The sequence below is a fragment of the Phyllobates terribilis genome, unplaced genomic scaffold (assembly GCF_046119375.1).
Source record: "Phyllobates terribilis strain yellow unplaced genomic scaffold, ASM4611937v1 Scaffold_123__1_contigs__length_5148117, whole genome shotgun sequence".
NCBI classification, from domain to species: Eukaryota; Metazoa; Chordata; class Amphibia; order Anura; family Dendrobatidae; genus Phyllobates; species Phyllobates terribilis.
The window spans coordinates 1578830-1601882 of NW_027362883.1; the positions used below are offsets into that span (position 1 = coordinate 1578830).

Here is a 23053-nt window from a genome sequence, read left to right on the forward strand (position 1 = left end):
AGGTATCCTGCCTGCAGTAGATGGAATGTGGCAATGGAACGCTGGCTGCGCGTGTCATAATAGGCTCTGAGCCTTTATATACCTGTGCACAGCAGCAGCCACCTTCAGTCTGCTGCTGGACAGCCAGCAGCAGCAGCAGCAGGAGAGGTATGTAATCAGGAGCCCTCCTGCTAAGGGTAGACAGCTGCTCGTTCCACCCCACCCCCCGCCTTAATTGGTTCTCCTCCCTTCCAACGGTGTTGAGGCGGGTGGGAACAGCGGGGGGTGAAGGTGCTGTGTTTAAAGAGGTGGAGTTATGCAGATCTAAAACGCGTGGATTGCAGCAGCAGCAAGCCGAAAAGTGCAGGCATGTAAGGGATCTAGAGGTTGACAACATGTCTTCTTAACGGGAGTCCAGGAGCTCATCTCCACAAATGGACTTTTCAGGATCCTTGGGTGGCTCCGTAGTTTGAAACCAATTCTGGTTATCGCTTCTCGGCCTTTTGGCTAAGATCAAGTGTAGTATCTGTTCTTATCAGTTTAATATCTGATACGTCCCCTATCTGGGGACCATATATTAAATGGATTTTTAGAACAGGGAGATGGAAAAAGAGCTTGCTCTGTCCACTCCACGCATTGACCTGGTATTGCAGTATCTCCAGGACCGGTGCACCCCTTCTTTAATGCAGTTTCTAAAATCAGAAAGAATTGAATTCAATGTTTTTTGTTCATTTTGCTTGTTTGTCGGATTTTGGGATGGACTCTTTGGCTTTGCTTTTCTTCTCCTCATTGGATTTTTCATGTTCAAAGTTGCAGAAGCCAGATTACAAGCTCATTTTGGTTCAACTTCAGCAACTGTGCATTGCATTGCCATGTAATGTGATGCAATGCTATCTTTCTAGCTCTCCCTTTTTACTTCCTTTTGGATAAACAGACATATTAGGCAAGCATTTTGGAGCTTTCACCTAAATAACTACAGGTGGTGAGATAAGCTGCACAATATAATTGACCTTTCAGTATATTGTTGCACACACACCATCTATTTAGCAAATGCCCTTGTTATCAACAGCAGCCTTTTAAACTCACCTGAGCTAACAGGTATGTGCGCTGGTTACTCTGCTGCGCTTAAAATTTCTTTTTTGGTTTGCTACAATGCCTTTTCTGAAACGTTGTCTCCTTCTGCTGGAACACTGACTTCTTTCATTTAATGCCTGCAGACTATAAAAGAGAACCCAACCCAAAAAGTTTGGTTGATTAGTCTGTGGCATTCTGTTAAACTGTTGCTTATGGCGGTCTCTGTGAGCTTCTCAGCGACATTCAGCCAGCCAGGTATCCTGCCTGCAGTAGATGGAATGTGGCAATGGAACGCTGGCTGCGCGTGTCATAATAGGCTCTGAGCCTTTATATACCTGTGCACAGCAGCAGCCACCTTCAGTCTGCTGCTGGACAGCCAGCAGCAGCAGCAGGAGAGGTATGTAATCAGGAGCCCTCCTGCTAAGGGTAGACAGCTGCTCGTTCCACCCCACCCCCCGCCTTAATTGGTTCTCCTCCCTTCCAACGGTGTTGAGGCGGGTGGGAACAGCAGGGGGTGAAGGTGCTGTGTTTAAAGAGGTGGAGTTATGCAGATCTAAAACGCGTAGGCATGTAAGGGATCTAGAGGTTGACAACATGTCTTCTTAACGGGAGTCCAGGAGCTCATCTCCACAAATGGACTTTTCAGGATCCTTGGGTGGCTCCGTAGTTTGAAACCAATTCTGGTTATCGCTTCTCGGCCTTTTGGCTAAGATCAAGTGTAGTATCTGTTCTTATCAGTTTAATATCTGATACGTCCCCTATCTGGGGACCATATATTAAATGGATTTTTAGAACAGGGAGATGGAAAAAGAGCTTGCTCTGTCCACTCCACGCATTGACCTGGTATTGCAGTATCTCCAGGACCGGTGCACCCCTTCTTTAATGCAGTTTCTAAAATCAGAAAGAATTGAATTCAATGTTTTTTGTTCATTTTGCTTGTTTGTCGGATTTTGGGATGGACTCTTTGGCTTTGCTTTTCTTCTCCTCATTGGATTTTTCATGTTCAAAGTTGCAGAAGCCAGATTACAAGCTCATTTTGGTTCAACTTCAGCAACTGTGCATTGCATTGCCATGTAATGTGATGCAATGCTATCTTTCTAGCTCTCCCTTTTTACTTCCTTTTGGATAAACAGACATATTAGGCAAGCATTTTGGAGCTTTCACCTAAATAACTACAGGTGGTGAGATAAGCTGCACAATATAATTGACCTTTCAGTATATTGTTGCACACACACCATCTATTTAGCAAATGCCCTTGTTATCAACAGCAGCCTTTTAAACTCACCTGAGCTAACAGGTATGTGCGCTGGTTACTCTGCTGCGCTTAAAATTTCTTTTTTGGTTTGCTACAATGCCTTTTCTGAAACGTTGTCTCCTTCTGCTGGAACACTGACTTCTTTCATTTAATGCCTGCAGACTATAAAAGAGAACCCAACCCAAAAAGTTTGGTTGATTAGTCTGTGGCATTCTGTTAAACTGTTGCTTATGGCGGTCTCTGTGAGCTTCTCAGCGACATTCAGCCAGCCAGGTATCCTGCCTGCAGTAGATGGAATGTGGCAATGGAACGCTGGCTGCGCGTGTCATAATAGGCTCTGAGCCTTTATATACCTGTGCACAGCAGCAGCCACCTTCAGTCTGCTGCTGGACAGCCAGCAGCAGCAGCAGCAGGAGAGGTATGTAATCAGGAGCCCTCCTGCTAAGGGTAGACAGCTGCTCGTTCCACCCCACCCCCCGCCTTAATTGGTTCTCCTCCCTTCCAACGGTGTTGAGGCGGGTGGGAACAGCAGGGGGTGAAGGTGCTGTGTTTAAAGAGGTGGAGTTATGCAGATCTAAAACGCGTGGATTGCAGCAGCAGCAAGCCGAAAAGTGCAGGCATGTAAGGGATCTAGAGGTTGACAACATGTCTTCTTAACGGGAGTCCAGGAGCTCATCTCCACAAATGGACTTTTCAGGATCCTTGGGTGGCTCCGTAGTTTGAAACCAATTCTGGTTATCGCTTCTCGGCCTTTTGGCTAAGATCAAGTGTAGTATCTGTTCTTATCAGTTTAATATCTGATACGTCCCCTATCTGGGGACCATATATTAAATGGATTTTTAGAACAGGGAGATGGAAAAAGAGCTTGCTCTGTCCACTCCACGCATTGACCTGGTATTGCAGTATCTCCAGGACCGGTGCACCCCTTCTTTAATGCAGTTTCTAAAATCAGAAAGAATTGAATTCAATGTTTTTTGTTCATTTTGCTTGTTTGTCGGATTTTGGGATGGACTCTTTGGCTTTGCTTTTCTTCTCCTCATTGGATTTTTCATGTTCAAAGTTGCAGAAGCCAGATTACAAGCTCATTTTGGTTCAACTTCAGCAACTGTGCATTGCATTGCCATGTAATGTGATGCAATGCTATCTTTCTAGCTCTCCCTTTTTACTTCCTTTTGGATAAACAGACATATTAGGCAAGCATTTTGGAGCTTTCACCTAAATAACTACAGGTGGTGAGATAAGCTGCACAATATAATTGACCTTTCAGTATATTGTTGCACACACACCATCTATTTAGCAAATGCCCTTGTTATCAACAGCAGCCTTTTAAACTCACCTGAGCTAACAGGTATGTGCGCTGGTTACTCTGCTGCGCTTAAAATTTCTTTTTTGGTTTGCTACAATGCCTTTTCTGAAACGTTGTCTCCTTCTGCTGGAACACTGACTTCTTTCATTTAATGCCTGCAGACTATAAAAGAGAACCCAACCCAAAAAGTTTGGTTGATTAGTCTGTGGCATTCTGTTAAACTGTTGCTTATGGCGGTCTCTGTGAGCTTCTCAGCGACATTCAGCCAGCCAGGTATCCTGCCTGCAGTAGATGGAATGTGGCAATGGAACGCTGGCTGCGCGTGTCATAATAGGCTCTGAGCCTTTATATACCTGTGCACAGCAGCAGGCACCTTCAGTCTGCTGCTGGACAGCCAGCAGCAGCAGCAGCAGGAGAGGTATGTAATCAGGAGCCCTCCTGCTAAGGGTAGACAGCTGCTCGTTCCACCCCACCCCCCGCCTTAATTGGTTCTCCTCCCTTCCAACGGTGTTGAGGCGGGTGGGAACAGCAGGGGGTGAAGGTGCTGTGTTTAAAGAGGTGGAGTTATGCAGATCTAAAACGCGTGGATTGCAGCAGCAGCAAGCCGAAAAGTGCAGGCATGTAAGGGATCTAGAGGTTGACAACATGTCTTCTTAACGGGAGTCCAGGAGCTCATCTCCACAAATGGACTTTTCAGGATCCTTGGGTGGCTCCGTAGTTTGAAACCAATTCTGGTTATCGCTTCTCGGCCTTTTGGCTAAGATCAAGTGTAGTATCTGTTCTTATCAGTTTAATATCTGATACGTCCCCTATCTGGGGACCATATATTAAATGGATTTTTAGAACAGGGAGATGGAAAAAGAGCTTGCTCTGTCCACTCCACGCATTGACCTGGTATTGCAGTATCTCCAGGACCGGTGCACCCCTTCTTTAATGCAGTTTCTAAAATCAGAAAGAATTGAATTCAATGTTTTTTGTTCATTTTGCTTGTTTGTCGGATTTTGGGATGGACTCTTTGGCTTTGCTTTTCTTCTCCTCATTGGATTTTTCATGTTCAAAGTTGCAGAAGCCAGATTACAAGCTCATTTTGGTTCAACTTCAGCAACTGTGCATTGCATTGCCATGTAATGTGATGCAATGCTATCTTTCTAGCTCTCCCTTTTTACTTCCTTTTGGATAAACAGACATATTAGGCAAGCATTTTGGAGCTTTCACCTAAATAACTACAGGTGGTGAGATAAGCTGCACAATATAATTGACCTTTCAGTATATTGTTGCACACACACCATCTATTTAGCAAATGCCCTTGTTATCAACAGCAGCCTTTTAAACTCACCTGAGCTAACAGGTATGTGCGCTGGTTACTCTGCTGCGCTTAAAATTTCTTTTTTGGTTTGCTACAATGCCTTTTCTGAAACGTTGTCTCCTTCTGCTGGAACACTGACTTCTTTCATTTAATGCCTGCAGACTATAAAAGAGAACCCAACCCAAAAAGTTTGGTTGATTAGTCTGTGGCATTCTGTTAAACTGTTGCTTATGGCGGTCTCTGTGAGCTTCTCAGCGACATTCAGCCAGCCAGGTATCCTGCCTGCAGTAGATGGAATGTGGCAATGGAACGCTGGCTGCGCGTGTCATAATAGGCTCTGAGCCTTTATATACCTGTGCACAGCAGCAGCCACCTTCAGTCTGCTGCTGGACAGCCAGCAGCAGCAGCAGCAGGAGAGGTATGTAATCAGGAGCCCTCCTGCTAAGGGTAGACAGCTGCTCGTTCCACCCCACCCCCCGCCTTAATTGGTTCTCCTCCCTTCCAACGGTGTTGAGGCGGGTGGGAACAGCAGGGGGTGAAGGTGCTGTGTTTAAAGAGGTGGAGTTATGCAGATCTAAAACGCGTGGATTGCAGCAGCAGCAAGCCGAAAAGTGCAGGCATGTAAGGGATCTAGAGGTTGACAACATGTCTTCTTAACGGGAGTCCAGGAGCTCATCTCCACAAATGGACTTTTCAGGATCCTTGGGTGGCTCCGTAGTTTGAAACCAATTCTGGTTATCGCTTCTCGGCCTTTTGGCTAAGATCAAGTGTAGTATCTGTTCTTATCAGTTTAATATCTGATACGTCCCCTATCTGGGGACCATATATTAAATGGATTTTTAGAACAGGGAGATGGAAAAAGAGCTTGCTCTGTCCACTCCACGCATTGACCTGGTATTGCAGTATCTCCAGGACCGGTGCACCCCTTCTTTAATGCAGTTTCTAAAATCAGAAAGAATTGAATTCAATGTTTTTTGTTCATTTTGCTTGTTTGTCGGATTTTGGGATGGACTCTTTGGCTTTGCTTTTCTTCTCCTCATTGGATTTTTCATGTTCAAAGTTGCAGAAGCCAGATTACAAGCTCATTTTGGTTCAACTTCAGCAACTGTGCATTGCATTGCCATGTAATGTGATGCAATGCTATCTTTCTAGCTCTCCCTTTTTACTTCCTTTTGGATAAACAGACATATTAGGCAAGCATTTTGGAGCTTTCACCTAAATAACTACAGGTGGTGAGATAAGCTGCACAATATAATTGACCTTTCAGTATATTGTTGCACACACACCATCTATTTAGCAAATGCCCTTGTTATCAACAGCAGCCTTTTAAACTCACCTGAGCTAACAGGTATGTGCGCTGGTTACTCTGCTGCGCTTAAAATTTCTTTTTTGGTTTGCTACAATGCCTTTTCTGAAACGTTGTCTCCTTCTGCTGGAACACTGACTTCTTTCATTTAATGCCTGCAGACTATAAAAGAGAACCCAACCCAAAAAGTTTGGTTGATTAGTCTGTGGCATTCTGTTAAACTGTTGCTTATGGCGGTCTCTGTGAGCTTCTCAGCAACATTCAGCCAGCCAGGTATCCTGCCTGCAGTAGATGGAATGTGGCAATGGAACGCTGGCTGCGCGTGTCATAATAGGCTCTGAGCCTTTATATACCTGTGCACAGCAGCAGCCACCTTCAGTCTGCTGCTGGACAGCCAGCAGCAGCAGCAGCAGGAGAGGTATGTAATCAGGAGCCCTCCTGCTAAGGGTAGACAGCTGCTCGTTCCACCCCACCCCCCGCCTTAATTGGTTCTCCTCCCTTCCAACGGTGTTGAGGCGGGTGGGAACAGCGGGGGGTGAAGGTGCTGTGTTTAAAGAGGTGGAGTTATGCAGATCTAAAACGCGTGGATTGCAGCAGCAGCAAGCCGAAAAGTGCAGGCATGTAAGGGATCTAGAGGTTGACAACATGTCTTCTTAACGGGAGTCCAGGAGCTCATCTCCACAAATGGACTTTTCAGGATCCTTGGGTGGCTCCGTAGTTTGAAACCAATTCTGGTTATCGCTTCTCGGCCTTTTGGCTAAGATCAAGTGTAGTATCTGTTCTTATCAGTTTAATATCTGATACGTCCCCTATCTGGGGACCATATATTAAATGGATTTTTAGAACAGGGAGATGGAAAAAGAGCTTGCTCTGTCCACTCCACGCATTGACCTGGTATTGCAGTATCTCCAGGACCGGTGCACCCCTTCTTTAATGCAGTTTCTAAAATCAGAAAGAATTGAATTCAATGTTTTTTGTTCATTTTGCTTGTTTGTCGGATTTTGGGATGGACTCTTTGGCTTTGCTTTTCTTCTCCTCATTGGATTTTTCATGTTCAAAGTTGCAGAAGCCAGATTACAAGCTCATTTTGGTTCAACTTCAGCAACTGTGCATTGCATTGCCATGTAATGTGATGCAATGCTATCTTTCTAGCTCTCCCTTTTTACTTCCTTTTGGATAAACAGACATATTAGGCAAGCATTTTGGAGCTTTCACCTAAATAACTACAGGTGGTGAGATAAGCTGCACAATATAATTGACCTTTCAGTATATTGTTGCACACACACCATCTATTTAGCAAATGCCCTTGTTATCAACAGCAGCCTTTTAAACTCACCTGAGCTAACAGGTATGTGCGCTGGTTACTCTGCTGCGCTTAAAATTTCTTTTTTGGTTTGCTACAATGCCTTTTCTGAAACGTTGTCTCCTTCTGCTGGAACACTGACTTCTTTCATTTAATGCCTGCAGACTATAAAAGAGAACCCAACCCAAAAAGTTTGGTTGATTAGTCTGTGGCATTCTGTTAAACTGTTGCTTATGGCGGTCTCTGTGAGCTTCTCAGCGACATTCAGCCAGCCAGGTATCCTGCCTGCAGTAGATGGAATGTGGCAATGGAACGCTGGCTGCGCGTGTCATAATAGGCTCTGAGCCTTTATATACCTGTGCACAGCAGCAGCCACCTTCAGTCTGCTGCTGGACAGCCAGCAGCAGCAGCAGGAGAGGTATGTAATCAGGAGCCCTCCTGCTAAGGGTAGACAGCTGCTCGTTCCACCCCACCCCCCGCCTTAATTGGTTCTCCTCCCTTCCAACGGTGTTGAGGCGGGTGGGAACAGCAGGGGGTGAAGGTGCTGTGTTTAAAGAGGTGGAGTTATGCAGATCTAAAACGCGTGGATTGCAGCAGCAGCAAGCCGAAAAGTGCAGGCATGTAAGGGATCTAGAGGTTGACAACATGTCTTCTTAACGGGAGTCCAGGAGCTCATCTCCACAAATGGACTTTTCAGGATCCTTGGGTGGCTCCGTAGTTTGAAACCAATTCTGGTTATCGCTTCTCGGCCTTTTGGCTAAGATCAAGTGTAGTATCTGTTCTTATCAGTTTAATATCTGATACGTCCCCTATCTGGGGACCATATATTAAATGGATTTTTAGAACAGGGAGATGGAAAAAGAGCTTGCTCTGTCCACTCCACGCATTGACCTGGTATTGCAGTATCTCCAGGACCGGTGCACCCCTTCTTTAATGCAGTTTCTAAAATCAGAAAGAATTGAATTCAATGTTTTTTGTTCATTTTGCTTGTTTGTCGGATTGTGGGATGGACTCTTTGGCTTTGCTTTTCTTCTCCTCATTGGATTTTTCATGTTCAAAGTTGCAGAAGCCAGATTACAAGCTCATTTTGGTTCAACTTCAGCAACTGTGCATTGCATTGCCATGTAATGTGATGCAATGCTATCTTTCTAGCTCTCCCTTTTTACTTCCTTTTGGATAAACAGACATATTAGGCAAGCATTTTGGAGCTTTCACCTAAATAACTACAGGTGGTGAGATAAGCTGCACAATATAATTGACCTTTCAGTATATTGTTGCACACACACCATCTATTTAGCAAATGCCCTTGTTATCAACAGCAGCCTTTTAAACTCACCTGAGCTAACAGGTATGTGCGCTGGTTACTCTGCTGCGCTTAAAATTTCTTTTTTGGTTTGCTACAATGCCTTTTCTGAAACGTTGTCTCCTTCTGCTGGAACACTGACTTCTTTCATTTAATGCCTGCAGACTATAAAAGAGAACCCAACCCAAAAAGTTTGGTTGATTAGTCTGTGGCATTCTGTTAAACTGTTGCTTATGGCGGTCTCTGTGAGCTTCTCAGCGACATTCAGCCAGCCAGGTATCCTGCCTGCAGTAGATGGAATGTGGCAATGGAACGCTGGCTGCGCGTGTCATAATAGGCTCTGAGCCTTTATATACCTGTGCACAGCAGCAGCCACCTTCAGTCTGCTGCTGGACAGCCAGCAGCAGCAGCAGCAGGAGAGGTATGTAATCAGGAGCCCTCCTGCTAAGGGTAGACAGCTGCTCGTTCCACCCCACCCCCCGCCTTAATTGGTTCTCCTCCCTTCCAACGGTGTTGAGGCGGGTGGGAACAGCAGGGGGTGAAGGTGCTGTGTTTAAAGAGGTGGAGTTATGCAGATCTAAAACGCGTGGATTGCAGCAGCAGCAAGCCGAAAAGTGCAGGCATGTAAGGGATCTAGAGGTTGACAACATGTCTTCTTAACGGGAGTCCAGGAGCTCATCTCCACAAATGGACTTTTCAGGATCCTTGGGTGGCTCCGTAGTTTGAAACCAATTCTGGTTATCGCTTCTCGGCCTTTTGGCTAAGATCAAGTGTAGTATCTGTTCTTATCAGTTTAATATCTGATACGTCCCCTATCTGGGGACCATATATTAAATGGATTTTTAGAACAGGGAGATGGAAAAAGAGCTTGCTCTGTCCACTCCATGCATTGACCTGGTATTGCAGTATCTCCAGGACCGGTGCACCCCTTCTTTAATGCAGTTTCTAAAATCAGAAAGAATTGAATTCAATGTTTTTTGTTCATTTTGCTTGTTTGTCGGATTTTGGGATGGACTCTTTGGCTTTGCTTTTCTTCTCCTCATTGGATTTTTCATGTTCAAAGTTGCAGAAGCCAGATTACAAGCTCATTTTGGTTCAACTTCAGCAACTGTGCATTGCATTGCCATGTAATGTGATGCAATGCTATCTTTCTAGCTCTCCCTTTTTACTTCCTTTTGGATAAACAGACATATTAGGCAAGCATTTTGGAGCTTTCACCTAAATAACTACAGGTGGTGAGATAAGCTGCACAATATAATTGACCTTTCAGTATATTGTTGCACACACACCATCTATTTAGCAAATGCCCTTGTTATCAACAGCAGCCTTTTAAACTCACCTGAGCTAACAGGTATGTGCGCTGGTTACTCTGCTGCGCTTAAAATTTCTTTTTTGGTTTGCTACAATGCCTTTTCTGAAACGTTGTCTCCTTCTGCTAGAACACTGACTTCTTTCATTTAATGCCTGCAGACTATAAAAGAGAACCCAACCCAAAAAGTTTGGTTGATTAGTCTGTGGCATTCTGTTAAACTGTTGCTTATGGCGGTCTCTGTGAGCTTCTCAGCGACATTCAGCCAGCCAGGTATCCTGCCTGCAGTAGATGGAATGTGGCAATGGAACGCTGGCTGCGCGTGTCATAATAGGCTCTGAGCCTTTATATACCTGTGCACAGCAGCAGCCACCTTCAGTCTGCTGCTGGACAGCCAGCAGCAGCAGCAGCAGGAGAGGTATGTAATCAGGAGCCCTCCTGCTAAGGGTAGACAGCTGCTCGTTCCACCCCACCCCCCGCCTTAATTGGTTCTCCTCCCTTCCAACGGTGTTGAGGCGGGTGGGAACAGCAGGGGGTGAAGGTGCTGTGTTTAAAGAGGTGGAGTTATGCAGATCTAAAACGCGTGGATTGCAGCAGCAGCAAGCCGAAAAGTGCAGGCATGTAAGGGATCTAGAGGTTGACAACATGTCTTCTTAACGGGAGTCCAGGAGCTCATCTCCACAAATGGACTTTTCAGGATCCTTGGGTGGCTCCGTAGTTTGAAACCAATTCTGGTTATCGCTTCTCGGCCTTTTGGCTAAGATCAAGTGTAGTATCTTTCGAAAAGGCGGTTTTGGATGTTGGCCGCCCTAGTAGATTGATACATTATGCACACTGGGGTTTAGGCGCTTGTTAGTACGCCAGGTGGCTAATATAGTCATCTGGTGGAAAGCATGGCCCCCCAGGATCGACGCCATTGGGCCGGGGAAGATCGAAAGCCCGAAGTGTGAAGTGCCCCAGGAGTGGTGACCCCGGGATGCCTTAACTCACTGGGATTGGGAACCCCACTTGAGTTTATGGCACATTTGCACTAGCACTTCAATATTTCTTTCTTCACACACACCCTTATTCCGGGCCTTCTGGCCTTAGGATGGGGAATTTTTCAATTCCCGGTCGAAGGTCCGGGCAGTATTATACTGTGAAACCTTCACTATTTATTTAATTTCTTTGTCACTGTGTGTCCACTTATTCACGTGTGTCATGTCCTACTAGGATTTTGTCGGGATGCGGTTCCCTTACGGGTTCCTCTCTTGGCAGGTCTAGGGGGGGAGTGTGTGGCCATCAGGTTCCGCTCCCCCCTGAACCCCCCTGGCTCTCCTCTTTCGGGAGGAGAGCGTTGTTGGCTACCCTCTTCCGGGAGGGGAGCACAGTCTTTGGCTCCCAGTGCCTTGCTCGGGTGAGAAGTCGGGCAGGTGCTGGGGGTAAGATTGGGTCGCCTCTGGCTCCGGCTGGAGGTGGCTATTTGTCCCTGTTCCTCGCTGTGGCCTTCTGGCTCGGAGGGACGGGGAATGGTTTGGGGGACCCTTCTCCTTTTGGAGAGGGTTTCAAGAAGACCAGCATCCTAGTGCACTTTTTTTGTGGCACTTGTCACTTTTTTAAGCGCACTCGGGTTTTGTACACGAATTCGGGCTTTTGAAAAAAAAAAAAAAAAAATCTGTTCTTATCAGTTTAATATCTGATACGTCCCCTATCTGGGGACCATATATTAAATGGATTTTTAGAACAGGGAGATGGAAAAAGAGCTTGCTCTGTCCACTCCACGCATTGACCTGGTATTGCAGTATCTCCAGGACCGGTGCACCCCTTCTTTAATGCAGTTTCTAAAATCAGAAAGAATTGAATTCAATGTTTTTTGTTCATTTTGCTTGTTTGTCGGATTTTGGGATGGACTCTTTGGCTTTGCTTTTCTTCTCCTCATTGGATTTTTCATGTTCAAAGTTGCAGAAGCCAGATTACAAGCTCATTTTGGTTCAACTTCAGCAACTGTGCATTGCATTGCCATGTAATGTGATGCAATGCTATCTTTCTAGCTCTCCCTTTTTACTTCCTTTTGGATAAACAGACATATTAGGCAAGCATTTTGGAGCTTTCACCTAAATAACTACAGGTGGTGAGATAAGCTGCACAATATAATTGACCTTTCAGTATATTGTTGCACACACACCATCTATTTAGCAAATGCCCTTGTTATCAACAGCAGCCTTTTAAACTCACCTGAGCTAACAGGTATGTGCGCTGGTTACTCTGCTGCGCTTAAAATTTCTTTTTTGGTTTGCTACAATGCCTTATCTGAAACGTTGTCTCCTTCTGCTGGAACACTGACTTCTTTCATTTAATGCCTGCAGACTATAAAAGAGAACCCAACCCAAAAAGTTTGGTTGATTAGTCTGTGGCATTCTGTTAAACTGTTGCTTATGGCGGTCTCTGTGAGCTTCTCAGCGACATTCAGCCAGCCAGGTATCCTGCCTGCAGTAGATGGAATGTGGCAATGGAACGCTGGCTGCGCGTGTCATAATAGGCTCTGAGCCTTTATATACCTGTGCACAGCAGCAGCCACCTTCAGTCTGCTGCTGGACAGCCAGCAGCAGCAGCAGCAGGAGAGGTATGTAATCAGGAGCCCTCCTGCTAAGGGTAGACAGCTGCTCGTTCCACCCCACCCCCCGCCTTAATTGGTTCTCCTCCCTTCCAACGGTGTTGAGGCGGGTGGGAACAGCAGGGGGTGAAGGTGCTGTGTTTAAAGAGGTGGAGTTATGCAGATCTAAAACGCGTGGATTGCAGCAGCAGCAAGCCGAAAAGTGCAGGCATGTAAGGGATCTAGAGGTTGACAACATGTCTTCTTAACGGGAGTCCAGGAGCTCATCTCCACAAATGGACTTTTCAGGATCCTTGGGTGGCTCCGTAGTTTGAAACCAATTCTGGTTATCGCTTCTCGGCCTTTTGGCTAAGATCAAGTGTAGTATCTGTTCTTATCAGTTTAATATCTGATACGTCCCCTATCTGGGGACCATATATTAAATGGATTTTTAGAACAGGGAGATGGAAAAAGAGCTTGCTCTGTCCACTCCACGCATTGACCTGGTATTGCAGTATCTCCAGGACCGGTGCACCCCTTCTTTAATGCAGTTTCTAAAATCAGAAAGAATTGAATTCAATGTTTTTTGTTCATTTTGCTTGTTTGTCGGATTTTGGGATGGACTCTTTGGCTTTGCTTTTCTTCTCCTCATTGGATTTTTCATGTTCAAAGTTGCAGAAGCCAGATTACAAGCTCATTTTGGTTCAACTTCAGCAACTGTGCATTGCATTGCCATGTAATGTGATGCAATGCTATCTTTCTAGCTCTCCCTTTTTACTTCCTTTTGGATAAACAGACATATTAGGCAAGCATTTTGGAGCTTTCACCTAAATAACTACAGGTGGTGAGATAAGCTGCACAATATAATTGACCTTTCAGTATATTGTTGCACACACACCATCTATTTAGCAAATGCCCTTGTTATCAACAGCAGCCTTTTAAACTCACCTGAGCTAACAGGTATGTGCGCTGGTTACTCTGCTGCGCTTAAAATTTCTTTTTTGGTTTGCTACAATGCCTTTTCTGAAACGTTGTCTCCTTCTGCTGGAACACTGACTTCTTTCATTTAATGCCTGCAGACTATAAAAGAGAACCCAACCCAAAAAGTTTGGTTGATTAGTCTGTGGCATTCTGTTAAACTGTTGCTTATGGCGGTCTCTGTGAGCTTCTCAGCGACATTCAGCCAGCCAGGTATCCTGCCTGCAGTAGATGGAATGTGGCAATGGAACGCTGGCTGCGCGTGTCATAATAGGCTCTGAGCCTTTATATACCTGTGCACAGCAGCAGCCACCTTCAGTCTGCTGCTGGACAGCCAGCAGCAGCAGCAGCAGGAGAGGTATGTAATCAGGAGCCCTCCTGCTAAGGGTAGACAGCTGCTCGTTCCACCCCACCCCCCGCCTTAATTGGTTCTCCTCCCTTCCAACGGTGTTGAGGCGGGTGGGAACAGCAGGGGGTGAAGGTGCTGTGTTTAAAGAGGTGGAGTTATGCAGATCTAAAACGCGTGGATTGCAGCAGCAGCAAGCCGAAAAGTGCAGGCATGTAAGGGATCTAGAGGTTGACAACATGTCTTCTTAACGGGAGTCCAGGAGCTCATCTCCACAAATGGACTTTTCAGGATCCTTGGGTGGCTCCGTAGTTTGAAACCAATTCTGGTTATCGCTTCTCGGCCTTTTGGCTAAGATCAAGTGTAGTATCTGTTCTTATCAGTTTAATATCTGATACGTCCCCTATCTGGGGACCATATATTAAATGGATTTTTAGAACAGGGAGATGGAAAAAGAGCTTGCTCTGTCCACTCCACGCATTGACCTGGTATTGCAGTATCTCCAGGACCGGTGCACCCCTTCTTTAATGCAGTTTCTAAAATCAGAAAGAATTGAATTCAATGTTTTTTGTTCATTTTGCTTGTTTGTCGGATTTGGGGATGGACTCTTTGGCTTTGCTTTTCTTCTCCTCAATGGATTTTTCATGTTCAAAGTTGCAGAAGCCAGATTACAAGCTCATTTTGGTTCAACCTCCGCAACTGTGCATTGCATTGCCATGTAATGTGATGCAATGCTATCTTTCTAGCTCTCCCTTTTTACTTCCTTTTGGATAAACAGACATATTAGGCAAGCATTTTGGAGCTTTCACCTAAATAACTACAGGTGGTGAGATAAGCTGCACAATATAATTGACCTTTCAGTATATTGTTGCACACACACCATCTATTTAGCAAATGCCCTTGTTATCAACAGCAGCCTTTTAAACTCACCTGAGCTAACAGGTATGTGCGCTGGTTACTCTGCTGCGCTTAAAATGTCTTTTTTGGTTTGCTACAATGCCTTTTCTGAAACGTTGTCTCCTTCTGCTGGAACACTGACTTCTTTCATTTAATGCCTGCAGACTATAAAAGAGAACCCAACCCAAAAAGTTTGGTTGATTAGTCTGTGGCATTCTGTTAAACTGTTGCTTATGGCGGTCTCTGTGAGCTTCTCAGCGACATTCAGCCAGCCAGGTATCCTGCCTGCAGTAGATGGAATGTGGCAATGGAACGCTGGCTGCGCGTGTCATAATAGGCTCTGAGCCTTTATATACCTGTGCACAGCAGCAGCCACCTTCAGTCTGCTGCTGGACAGCCAGCAGCAGCAGCAGCAGGAGAGGTATGTAATCAGGAGCCCTCCTGCTAAGGGTAGACAGCTGCTCGTTCCACCCCACCCCCCGCCTTAATTGGTTCTCCTCCCTTCCAACGGTGTTGAGGCGGGTGGGAACAGCAGGGGGTGAAGGTGCTGTGTTTAAAGAGGTGGAGTTATGCAGATCTAAAACGCGTGGATTGCAGCAGCAGCAAGCCGAAAAGTGCAGGCATGTAAGGGATCTAGAGGTTGACAACATGTCTTCTTAACGGGAGTCCAGGAGCTCATCTCCACAAATGGACTTTTCAGGATCCTTGGGTGGCTCCGTAGTTTGAAACCAATTCTGGTTATCGCTTCTCGGCCTTTTGGCTAAGATCAAGTGTAGTATCTGTTCTTATCAGTTCAATATCTGATACGTCCCCTATCTGGGGACCATATATTAAATGGATTTTTAGAACAGGGAGATGGAAAAAGAGCTTGCTCTGTCCACTCCACGCATTGACCTGGTATTGCAGTATCTCCAGGACCGGTGCACCCCTTCTTTAATGCAGTTTCTAAAATCAGAAAGAATTGAATTCAATGTTTTTTGTTCATTTTGCTTGTTTGTCGGATTTTGGGATGGACTCTTTGGCTTTGCTTTTCTTCTCCTCATTGGATTTTTCATGTTCAAAGTTGCAGAAGCCAGATTACAAGCTCATTTTGGTTCAACTTCAGCAACTGTGCATTGCATTGCCATGTAATGTGATGCAATGCTATCTTTCTAGCTCTCCCTTTTTACTTCCTTTTGGATAAACAGACATATTAGGCAAGCATTTTGGAGCTTTCACCTAAATAACTACAGGTGGTGAGATAAGCTGCACAATATAATTGACCTTTCAGTATATTGTTGCACACACACCATCTATTTAGCAAATGCCCTTGTTATCAACAGCAGCCTTTTAAACTCACCTGAGCTAACAGGTATGTGCGCTGGTTACTCTGCTGCGCTTAAAATTTCTTTTTTGGTTTGCTACAATGCCTTTTCTGAAACGTTGTCTCCTTCTGCTGGAACACTGACTTCTTTCATTTAATGCCTGCAGACTATAAAAGAGAACCCAACCCAAAAAGTTTGGTTGATTAGTCTGTGGCATTCTGTTAAACTGTTGCTTATGGCGGTCTCTGTGAGCTTCTCAGCGACATTCAGCCAGCCAGGTATCCTGCCTGCAGTAGATGGAATGTGGCAATGGAACGCTGGCTGCGCGTGTCATAATAGGCTCTGAGCCTTTATATACCTGTGCACAGCAGCAGCCACCTTCAGTCTGCTGCTGGACAGCCAGCAGCAGCAGCAGCAGGAGAGGTATGTAATCAGGAGCCCTCCTGCTAAGGGTAGACAGCTGCTCGTTCCACCCCACCCCCCGCCTTAATTGGTTCTCCTCCCTTCCAACGGTGTTGAGGCGGGTGGGAACAGCAGGGGGTGAAGGTGCTGTGTTTAAAGAGGTGGAGTTATGCAGATCTAAAACGCGTGGATTGCAGCAGCAGCAAGCCGAAAAGTGCAGGCATGTAAGGGATCTAGAGGTTGACAACATGTCTTCTTAACGGGAGTCCAGGAGCTCATCTCCACAAATGGACTTTTCAGGATCCTTGGGTGGCTCCGTAGTTTGAAACCAATTCTGGTTATCGCTTCTCGGCCTTTTGGCTAAGATCAAGTGTAGTATCTGTTCTTATCAGTTTAATATCTGATACGTCCCCTATCTGGGGACCATATATTAAATGGATTTTTAGAACAGGGAGATGGAAAAAGAGCTTGCTCTGTCCACTCCACGCATTGACCTGGTATTGCAGTATCTCCAGGACCGGTGCACCCCTTCTTTAATGCAGTTTCTAAAATCAGAAAGAATTGAATTCAATGTTTTTTGTTCATTTTGCTTGTTTGTCGGATTTTGGGATGGACTCTTTGGCTTTGCTTTTCTTCTCCTCATTGGATTTTTCATGTTCAAAGTTGCAGAAGCCAGATTACAAGCTCATTTTGGTTCAACTTCAGCAACTGTGCATTGCATTGCCATGTAATGTGATGCAATGCTATCTTTCTAGCTCTCCCTTTTTACTTCCTTTTGGATAAACAGACATATTAGGCAAGCATTTTGGAGCTTTCACCTAAATAACTACAGGTGGTGAGATAAGCTGCACAATATAATTGACCTTTCAGTATATTGTTGCACACACACCATCTATTTAGCAAATGCCCTTGTTATCAACAGCAGCCTTTTAAACTCACCTGAGCTAACAGGTATGTGCGCTGGTTACTCTGCTGCGCTTAAAATTTCTTTTTTGGTTTGCTACAATGCCTTTTCTGAAACGTTGTCTCCTTCTGCTGGAACACTGACTTCTTTCATTTAATGCCTGCAGACTATAAAAGAGAACCCAACCCAAAAAGTTTGGTTGATTAGTCTGTGGCATTCTGTTAAACTGTTGCTTATGGCGGTCTCTGTGAGCTTCTCAGCGACATTCAGCCAGCCAGGTATCCTGCCTGCAGTAGATGGAATGTGGCAATGGAACGCTGGCTGCGCGTGTCATAATAGGCTCTGAGCCTTTATATACCTGTGCACAGCAGCAGCCACCTTCAGTCTGCTGCTGGACAGCCAGCAGCAGCAGCAGCAGGAGAGGTATGTAGTCAGGAGCCCTCCTGCTAAGGGTAGACAGCTGCTCGTTCCACCCCACCCCCCGCCTTAATTGGTTCTCCTCCCTTCCAACGGTGTTGAGGCGGGTGGGAACAGCAGGGGGTGAAGGTGCTGTGTTTAAAGAGGTGGAGTTATGCAGATCTAAAACGCGTGGATTGCAGCAGCAGCAAGCCGAAAAGTGCAGGCATGTAAGGGATCTAGAGGTTGACAACATGTCTTCTTAACGGGAGTCCGGGAGCTCATCTCCACAAATGGACTTTTCAGGATCCTTGGGTGGCTCCGTAGTTTGAAACCAATTCTGGTTATCGCTTCTCGGCCTTTTGGCTAAGATCAAGTGTAGTGTCTTTCGAAAAGGCGGTTTTGGATGTTGGCCGCCCTAGTAGATTGATACATTATGCACACTGGGGTTTAGGCGCTTGTTAGTACGCCAGGTGGCTAATATAGTCATCTGGTGGAAAGCATGGCCCCCCAGGATCGACGCCATTGGGCCGGGGAAGATCGAAAGCCCGAAGTGTGAAGTGCCCCAGGAGTGGTGACCCTGGGGTGCCTTAACTCACTGGGATTGGGAACCCCACTTGAGTTTATGGCACATTTGCACAAGCACTTCAAATTTTCTTTCTTCGCACACACCCTTATTCCGGGCCTTCTTGCCTTAGGATGGGGAATTTTTCAATTCCCGGTCGAAGGTCCGGGCAGTATTATACTGTGAAACCTTCACTATTTATTTAATTTCTTTGTCACTGTGTGTCCACTTATTCACGTGTGTCACGTCCTACTAGGATTTTGTCGGGATGCGGTTCCCTTACGGGTTCCTCTCTTGGCAGGTCTAGTGGGGGAGTGTGTGGCCATCAGGTTCCGCTCCCCCCTGAAACCCCCTGGCTCTCCTCTTTCGGGAGGAGAGCGTTGTTGGCTCCCCTCTTCCGGGAGGGGAGCACAGTCTTTGGCTCCCAGTGCCTTGCTCGGGTGAGAACTCGGGCAGGTGCTGGGGGTAAGATTGGGTCGCCTCTGGCTTCGGTTGGAGGTGGCTTTTTGTCCCTGTTCCTCGCTGTGGCCTTTTGGCTCGGAGGGACGGGGAATGGTTTGGGGGACCCTTCTCCTTTTGGAGAGGGTTTCAAGAAGACCAGCATCCTAGTGCACTTTTTTTGTGGCACTTGTCACTTTTTTAAGCGCACTCGGGTTTTGTACACGAATTCGGGCTTTCGATAAAAAAAAAAATCTGTTCTTATCAGTTTAATATCTGATACGTCCCCTATCTGGGGACCATATATTAAATGGATTTTTAGAACAGGGAGATGGAAAAAGAGCTTGCTCTGTCCACTCCACGCATTGACCTGGTATTGCAGTATCTCCAGGACCGGTGCACCCCTTCTTTAATGCAGTTTCTAAAATCAGAAAGAATTGAATTCAATGTTTTTTGTTCATTTTGCTTGTTTGTCGGATTTTGGGATGGACTCTTTGGCTTTGCTTTTCTTCTCCTCATTGGATTTTTCATGTTCAAAGTTGCAGAAGCCAGATTACAAGCTCATTTTGGTTCAACTTCAGGAACTGTGCATTGCATTGCCATGTAATGTGATGCAATGCTATCTTTCTAGCTCTCCCTTTTTACTTCCTTTTGGATAAACAGACATATTAGGCAAGCATTTTGGAGCTTTCACCTAAATAACTACAGGTGGTGAGATAAGCTGCACAATATAATTGACCTTTCAGTATATTGTTGCACACACACCATCTATTTAGCAAATGCCCTTGTTATCAACAGCAGCCTTTTAAACTCACCTGAGCTAACAGGTATGTGCGCTGGTTACTCTGCTGCGCTTAAAATTTCTTTTTTGGTTTGCTACAATGCCTTTTCTGAAACGTTGTCTCCTTCTGCTGGAACACTGACTTCTTTCATTTAATGCCTGCAGACTATAAAAGAGAACCCAACCCAAAAAGTTTGGTTGATTAGTCTGTGGCATTCTGTTAAACTGTTGCTTATGGCGGTCTCTGTGAGCTTCTCAGCGACATTCAGCCAGCCAGGTATCCTGCCTGCAGTAGATGGAATGTGGCAATGGAACGCTGGCTGCGCGTGTCATAATAGGCTCTGAGCCTTTATATACCTGTGCACAGCAGCAGCCACCTTCAGTCTGCTGCTGGACAGCCAGCAGCAGCAGCAGCAGGAGAGGTATGTAATCAGGAGCCCTCCTGCTAAGGGTAGACAGCTGCTCGTTCCACCCCACCCCCCGCCTTAATTGGTTCTCCTCCCTTCCAACGGTGTTGAGGCGGGTGGGAACAGCAGGGGGTGAAGGTGCTGTGTTTAAAGAGGTGGAGTTATGCAGATCTAAAACGCGTGGATTGCAGCAGCAGCAAGCCGAAAAGTGCAGGCATGTAAGGGATCTAGAGGTTGACAACATGTCTTCTTAACGGGAGTCCAGGAGCTCATCTCCACAAATGGACTTTTCAGGATCCTTGGGTGGCTCCGTAGTTTGAAACCAATTCTGGTTATCGCTTCTCGGCCTTTTGGCTAAGATCAAGTGTAGTATCTGTTCTTATCAGTTTAATATCTGATACGTCCCCTATCTGGGGACCATATATTAAATGGATTTTTAGAACAGGGAGATGGAAAAAGAGCTTGCTCTGTCCACTCCACGCATTGACCTGGTATTGCAGTATCTCCAGGACCGGTGCACCCCTTCTTTAATGCAGTTTCTAAAATCAGAAAGAATTGAATTCAATGTTTTTTGTTCATTTTGCTTGTTTGTCGGATTTTGGGATGGACTCTTTGGCTTTGCTTTTCTTCTCCTCATTGGATTTTTCATGTTCAAAGTTGCAGAAGCCAGATTACAAGCTCATTTTGGTTCAACTTCAGCAACTGTGCATTGCATTGCCATGTAATGTGATGCAATGCTATCTTTCTAGCTCTCCCTTTTTACCTCCTTTTGGATAAACAGACATATTAGGCAAGCATTTTGGAGCTTTCACCTAAATAACTACAGGTGGTGAGATAAGCTGCACAATATAATTGACCTTTCAGTATATTGTTGCACACACACCATCTATTTAGCAAATGCCCTTGTTATCAACAGCAGCCTTTTAAACTCACCTGAGCTAACAGGTATGTGCGCTGGTTACTCTGCTGCGCTTAAAATTTCTTTTTTGGTTTGCTACAATGCCTTTTCTGAAACGTTGTCTCCTTCTGCTGGAACACTGACTTCTTTCATTTAATGCCTGCAGACTATAAAAGAGAACCCAACCCAAAAAGTTTGGTTGATTAGTCTGTGGCATTCTGTTAAACTGTTGCTTATGGCGGTCTCTGTGAGCTTCTCAGCGACATTCAGCCAGCCAGGTATCCTGCCTGCAGTAGATGGAATGTGGCAATGGAACGCTGGCTGCGCGTGTCATAATAGGCTCTGAGCCTTTATATACCAGTGCACAGCAGCAGCCACCTTCAGTCTGCTGCTGGACAGCCAGCAGCAGCAGCAGCAGCAGGAGAGGTATGTAATCAGGAGCCCTCCTGCTAAGGGTAGACAGCTGCTCGTTCCACCCCACCCCCCGCCTTAATTGGTTCTCCTCCCTTCCAACGGTGTTGAGGCGGGTGGGAACAGCAGGGGGTGAAGGTGCTGTGTTTAAAGAGGTGGAGTTATGCAGATCTAAAACGCGTGGATTGCAGCAGCAGCAAGCCGAAAAGTGCAGGCATGTAAGGGATCTAGAGGTTGACAACATGTCTTCTTAACGGGAGTCCAGGAGCTCATCTCCACAAATGGACTTTTCAGGATCCTTGGGTGGCTCCGTAGTTTGAAACCAATTCTGGTTATCGCTTCTCGGCCTTTTGGCTAAGATCAAGAGTAGTATCTGTTCTTATCAGTTTAATATCTGATACGTCCCCTATCTGGGGACCATATATTAAATGGATTTTTAGAACAGGGAGATGGAAAAAGAGCTTGCTCTGTCCACTCCACGCATTGACCTGGTATTGCAGTATCTCCAGGACCGGTGCACCCCTTCTTTAATGCAGTTTCTAAAATCAGAAAGAATTGAATTCAATGTTTTTTGTTCATTTTGCTTGTTTGTCGGATTTTGGGATGGACTCTTTGGCTTTGCTTTTCTTCTCATTGGATTTTTCATGTTCAAAGTTGCAGAAGCCAGATTACAAGCTCATTTTGGTTCAACTTCAGCAACTGTGCATTGCATTGCCATGTAATGTGATGCAATGCTATCTTTCTAGCTCTCCCTTTTTACTTCCTTTTGGATAAACAGACATATTAGGCAAGCATTTTGGAGCTTTCACCTAAATAACTACAGGTGGTGAGATAAGCTGCACAATATAATTGACCTTTCAGTATATTGTTGCACACACACCATCTATTTAGCAAATGCCCTTGTTATCAACAGCAGCCTTTTAAACTCACCTGAGCTAACAGGTATGTGCGCTGGTTACTCTGCTGCGCTTAAAATTTCTTTTTTGGTTTGCTACAATGCCTTTTCTGAAACGTTGTCTCCTTCTGCTGGAACACTGACTTCTTTCATTTAATGCCTGCAGACTATAAAAGAGAACCCAACCCAAAAAGTTTGGTTGATTAGTCTGTGGCATTCTGTTAAACTGTTGCTTATGGCGGTCTCTGTGAGCTTCTCAGCGACATTCAGCCAGCCAGGTATCCTGCCTGCAGTAGATGGAATGTGGCAATGGAACGCTGGCTGCGCGTGTCATAATAGGCTCTGAGCCTTTATATACCTGTGCACAGCAGCAGCCACCTTCAGTCTGCTGCTGGACAGCAAGCAGCAGCAGCAGCAGGAGAGGTATGTAATCAGGAGCCCTCCTGCTAAGGGTAGACAGCTGCTCGTTCCACCCCACCCCCCGCCTTAATTGGTTCTCCTCCCTTCCAACGGTGTTGAGGCGGGTGGGAACAGCAGGGGGTGAAGGTGCTGTGTTTAAAGAGGTGGAGTTATGCAGATCTAAAACGCGTGGATTGCAGCAGCAGCAAGCCGAAAAGTGCAGGCATGTAAGGGATCTAGAGGTTGACAACATGTCTTCTTAACGGGAGTCCAGGAGCTCATCTCCACAAATGGACTTTTCAGGATCCTTGGGTGGCTC

General features: G+C 45.7%; 15 non-coding genes and 2 pseudogenes across 15 annotated transcripts; all 17 read left to right on the plus strand.

Annotated features, from left to right (window-relative positions):
• Positions 1–466: 466 nt before the first annotated feature.
• LOC141201849 (U2 spliceosomal RNA) lies at positions 467–657 on the plus strand. Its single transcript, XR_012273142.1, has one exon. It is a non-coding gene; the product is annotated as a U2 spliceosomal RNA (small nuclear RNA).
• A 1082-nt stretch (positions 658–1739) lies between these two features.
• Positions 1740–1930, plus strand: LOC141201850 (U2 spliceosomal RNA). Its single transcript, XR_012273143.1, has one exon. It is a non-coding gene; the product is annotated as a U2 spliceosomal RNA (small nuclear RNA).
• A 1115-nt stretch (positions 1931–3045) lies between these two features.
• LOC141201851 (U2 spliceosomal RNA) lies at positions 3046–3236 on the plus strand. Its single transcript, XR_012273144.1, has one exon. It is a non-coding gene; the product is annotated as a U2 spliceosomal RNA (small nuclear RNA).
• Positions 3237–4351: 1115 nt separating this feature from the next.
• Positions 4352–4542, plus strand: LOC141201852 (U2 spliceosomal RNA). Its single transcript, XR_012273145.1, has one exon. It is a non-coding gene; the product is annotated as a U2 spliceosomal RNA (small nuclear RNA).
• A 1115-nt stretch (positions 4543–5657) lies between these two features.
• LOC141201853 (U2 spliceosomal RNA) lies at positions 5658–5848 on the plus strand. The gene has a single exon (XR_012273146.1). It is a non-coding gene; the product is annotated as a U2 spliceosomal RNA (small nuclear RNA).
• Positions 5849–6963: 1115 nt separating this feature from the next.
• On the plus strand, positions 6964–7154 carry LOC141201854 (U2 spliceosomal RNA). Its single transcript, XR_012273147.1, has one exon. It is a non-coding gene; the product is annotated as a U2 spliceosomal RNA (small nuclear RNA).
• A 1112-nt stretch (positions 7155–8266) lies between these two features.
• On the plus strand, positions 8267–8457 carry LOC141201856 (U2 spliceosomal RNA). Its single transcript, XR_012273149.1, has one exon. It is a non-coding gene; the product is annotated as a U2 spliceosomal RNA (small nuclear RNA).
• Positions 8458–9572: 1115 nt separating this feature from the next.
• LOC141202209 (U2 spliceosomal RNA) lies at positions 9573–9763 on the plus strand. Its single transcript, XR_012273491.1, has one exon. It is a non-coding gene; the product is annotated as a U2 spliceosomal RNA (small nuclear RNA).
• A 1115-nt stretch (positions 9764–10878) lies between these two features.
• On the plus strand, positions 10879–10970 carry LOC141202726 (U2 spliceosomal RNA; annotated as a pseudogene).
• A 796-nt stretch (positions 10971–11766) lies between these two features.
• LOC141202588 (U2 spliceosomal RNA) lies at positions 11767–11947 on the plus strand (annotated as a pseudogene).
• Positions 11948–13062: 1115 nt separating this feature from the next.
• LOC141201857 (U2 spliceosomal RNA) lies at positions 13063–13253 on the plus strand. The gene has a single exon (XR_012273150.1). It is a non-coding gene; the product is annotated as a U2 spliceosomal RNA (small nuclear RNA).
• Positions 13254–14368: 1115 nt separating this feature from the next.
• LOC141201859 (U2 spliceosomal RNA) lies at positions 14369–14559 on the plus strand. The gene has a single exon (XR_012273151.1). It is a non-coding gene; the product is annotated as a U2 spliceosomal RNA (small nuclear RNA).
• Positions 14560–15674: 1115 nt separating this feature from the next.
• On the plus strand, positions 15675–15865 carry LOC141202371 (U2 spliceosomal RNA). The gene has a single exon (XR_012273646.1). It is a non-coding gene; the product is annotated as a U2 spliceosomal RNA (small nuclear RNA).
• A 1115-nt stretch (positions 15866–16980) lies between these two features.
• LOC141201860 (U2 spliceosomal RNA) lies at positions 16981–17171 on the plus strand. The gene has a single exon (XR_012273152.1). It is a non-coding gene; the product is annotated as a U2 spliceosomal RNA (small nuclear RNA).
• A 1996-nt stretch (positions 17172–19167) lies between these two features.
• On the plus strand, positions 19168–19350 carry LOC141202522 (U2 spliceosomal RNA). The gene has a single exon (XR_012273793.1). It is a non-coding gene; the product is annotated as a U2 spliceosomal RNA (small nuclear RNA).
• A 1115-nt stretch (positions 19351–20465) lies between these two features.
• Positions 20466–20656, plus strand: LOC141201861 (U2 spliceosomal RNA). The gene has a single exon (XR_012273153.1). It is a non-coding gene; the product is annotated as a U2 spliceosomal RNA (small nuclear RNA).
• Positions 20657–21774: 1118 nt separating this feature from the next.
• On the plus strand, positions 21775–21965 carry LOC141202342 (U2 spliceosomal RNA). The gene has a single exon (XR_012273618.1). It is a non-coding gene; the product is annotated as a U2 spliceosomal RNA (small nuclear RNA).
• The last annotated feature ends 1088 nt before the right edge of the window (positions 21966–23053 follow it).